Source organism: Triticum dicoccoides, chromosome 7B (assembly GCF_002162155.2).
Source record: "Triticum dicoccoides isolate Atlit2015 ecotype Zavitan chromosome 7B, WEW_v2.0, whole genome shotgun sequence".
NCBI classification, from domain to species: Eukaryota; Viridiplantae; Streptophyta; class Magnoliopsida; order Poales; family Poaceae; genus Triticum; species Triticum dicoccoides.
In genome coordinates, this window is record NC_041393.1 from 654,566,503 (window position 1) to 654,570,392 (window position 3,890).

Genomic DNA, 3,890 nt, shown 5'->3' on the forward strand with positions numbered 1-3,890 from the left:
TCGCCCATCTCTGTGCCCGAGCCCAGCGGCGGCAATGCCGAAGTCATGGTGCTCCACGTCGGCAGGAGGAGCTGATGGAAGCTCCTCGTCCGGTGGTTCCTGGCGCCGCCGCCTATGCTCTCCGGGCCCTTCCGCGTCCACGGCGGTCGGCTCCTCGGTGACGAGAAGAACCAGACGCCGCAGCCACAGCCGCAGCAGCCGCCCCATCTCCTCAAGGAGATCGTTGTGACGGACGAAGATTTCATCCGTCAGATCGAGATAATGACGGAGCATTCGCTCCATCACATGGGCTCGTCGGCACCATCACCGGCGTGCATCAAGCAAGAGCCGCCGTCCCCGCCGTGCCACTACGACAGTACCGACGGCGACGGCGGTGCAGCGGGACAGGGCTGCCACACGTACGAGGTGGTCGTCCGGCATAGGGTTTAAATTTTTTTCCTAGTTTTTTGTTAAACGGTCGAAAATCGACCTTTTTATGTAAAGTATAACCAAACTTGCATGAAATCCGCCGTGTTTGCATGTATTCCGTCCAGTTAGTTTGAATTAGTATTGAAATGTATGCAGACAGTGTTGGATAGAGACCTCCGGCATCAGTGTCCACGGAATGGCCCCCTGTCCGTGGACGGATGCCGGAGAAAATTTGCGGGCCGGGATTGAAGATGCCCTTACCATATGTGTCACGTGTTATTGGTAAGCACCAACTTGTGTAGCTTTTACCGTTCAACATGAATGATGAGCTATATCAAAAACTCGTGTGACTTTTTATCCTCCCAAACCGAATGGAAAATGTTTCCTCAAAGCCAGCCCAATTCGTGGTGCCACGCCGGACGGCATCTCTTTCTCGGGGAAGCTAAAACTCCATAGCTTCTACGGCGCCGCAGGTGCGCACGCAACACATTTTTTTTTCAGAAAAACTTCAAATCTATTCAACTTCAATCATGGCAGTATAATGAATACCAGAAATAAAAATTACATCCAGAATCATAGACCACCTAGCGACGACTACAAGCACCGAAGCGAGCCGAAGGCGCGCCGCCGTCATCGCCCCTCCATCGCCGGAGCCAGGCATAACTTGTTGTAGTAGACAGTCGGGAAGTCGTCGTGCTAAGGCCCCATAGGACCAGCACCCCAGAACAGCAACCGCCGCCGATGAAAAGTAACATAGATCGAAAGAATCCAAACCGAAAGCACACGAACGTAGACAAACAATGACGATCCGAGCAAATCTACCAAAGATAGATCTGCCGGGGACACACCTCCACACGCCCACCAACGATGCTAGACACACCGCCGGAACAGGGGCTAGGCGGGGAGACCTTTATTCCATCTTCAGGGAGCCGCCGCCGTCTCGCCTTCCTGAGTAGGACACAAACCCTAACAAGATTGAAAAAAAACGACTAAAAACGAAGCCCTCCCGCCGGCCCTTGCCAGGATCCACCGCGCCTCCATGGCCCTAGGGCCACCGGAGACGAGGCGGACCTGCGCCGGCGCCGGCGAGAGGCACGAACCCTAACTTCCTTTCTTGGAGGAGGAGGAGGAGGAGGCGGAGCCCTATGCAACCCACGAGACAGTATTGAAATGTATGTGAACGGACACCACCATGTTTTTTTTTCAGGACACCACCATGTTGTTGCAACTATGGGTGTCTCCAATTTGGTTATCCAGGATAAAGTCGAATTAGCCATATTCATGTTGCTCAATGGCCTCAATGATGGTTTTGCAACTGGATTCAAAGACGGAGATGAGGGGCGAGCAGGGGCATTATAACTCTTGTTTGCTGATAAGTTTGTTATATCCACTCCCTCATAAAGTTTACAATACTAAACCAGGCAACTGGCGCTTGTCAAGATCAAAAGTTGGCCCGTCCTTGATCGAGTTTGTTAAGTCTGTTGATAGATAAGTTGGTCGATGGAGGGTGTCCTATTTGTTTGTGGGCGAGTATCTATTGTGTGAGTTTCCTCTAGTTACCGAATAACTCTCTTCTAATTATTTAGTAGAGTGAGGTCTTTGGACCACTGTTCAAAAAATATAGCCCCCTCCCACCCTCAAAACAATATTGACTATACATGGTTAGCTCTTAGTAGAGTCCAAACTTTGCCTCGGAGATTGGATCTAGGTGGACTGGACACATGGCAGTGTGATGACTCTCGATGATAGCATGGCGTGCCCAAAAAGAAGCTGTTAGTGACGAGACAAAAGGATGGAACTCACACGGTCTGCTTTGGCGCGTCCAACTAAATCCTTGGTGAACTAGTTGATGCACTGAATTGCATACTACGCACGGGAGCAACTAGTCTATTGGCGCATAAAACTCAAAATTGTGATGACACACACAAAACCAGTCTGTTACATTAAACATGTGATCTAAACCATTTAGCTCGCTGCCGGGTGAAAGCTCGGGAAGGGAGGGAGGAGGGGAGGTAAGTTAATTGACAAGTAACTTTTTCTTGCTCGGTGCAAAGTCAAAGAGGCGGTGCCTAGCTAGCCTAGCTCACAGCCACATCTTTTTCTATGAGTTTGTCGCCAAAATCTATAGGAAATCCTCGCAGTCGATGAATAGTCACGCAATGAAACTAGCTAGGCAGGGGCGATGAACCTAGCTAGGAGAGGGAGATCGTTGTTGCACGAACCCTGAAGATCACCAGTGAGTTGGCATCGACATCCATAGCATTAACGAGCAGACAACATTGCTACAAGAGAGCGGTCATTTTGAACAAGCAATCATAGGGGTCGAATAGGGAAAATAAGTCCAACGGTAAACTTGTTACGAGTCGTCCATAAATGCCGACAAAACACAGGAAAAGAAAACCAAAAAAACACGAACAAATTGCCTCGATTGATTAGCGAAAAGCGGAAACATATCAGGAAAACTGCTTGGATTCCAGTTAGTATTCAACAATGATCAAATGCAACTCCAAGTGAGTTTATCTACAACACATCTAAATAGGATGTGCACTTTGTTTTCATTCTCTCCAGAAAGAGAACATGTCACCATGGCATTGCCATTGTATTTTAAATTTTTATCACTAGCTGGGAGACGACGCATGATTGCCTGCCAAAGGAATATTTTGATCTTAAGCGGGATATCTGCATCCCAAACGCCATTGAATCGATTGGAGGGTCGCCCTTACGCAATGCTTGGAGTAAAGGGACTTAACATAGCACTTGCCAGGGGATGAGTGAGGACAAATGAGCTGATTAGAAGCCTCTGAGAGGTTTGGGAAGAGGGCAGTGAGCTCTTCCCAGTTCGCCACCTCTACAGGAGATAAGGATCGGCGGAAACCAAAATCACAATTATTAGCAGCTACCTTTGAAATGGAGATCTTTGGGTTAGAACAATAGGAAAACATAACCTACGTGATATTAATATATTCCCCTTGCCGAAAAGGAAAACATAATCGGGAAGGATATCCTAAAAGGGGGGTCACCCTCCTGCCTCCGGTCTAACCAAAAGCCAACCATGGTCACTGAACCAGCCTCAGTTTTGACCAGGGAACGAAATTCATCACGAACTTTCACCAAAGATTTCCAGAATTTGTATTCTGGACCGTCCCGTAGGATTGGCATTCAAGGGATCCAAGTCAAGAAAACACTTGGCCATTTGGAGTTTAAACCATTACGAGTTTAAGCCATAACACTTAAGGCAAATCATGGTGAATGCGCCACCACCACTTCATGATTATGCATTTGTTCATTTATGAGGTTTTAATGATGCCCACCCCCCATAGGTTTTGGGTCTGCCAATGATTTTTTATTTAACCAATCGGTATTTCTTCTTGTTGTGTATCGTGTTATAGTAAAAAGTATTGTGATCTTTGTTGGAACTACCATGATTAGTCACAAAAGGCGATAATATCCCATAGTATAAACATCGATAGAAAAATAAGAAA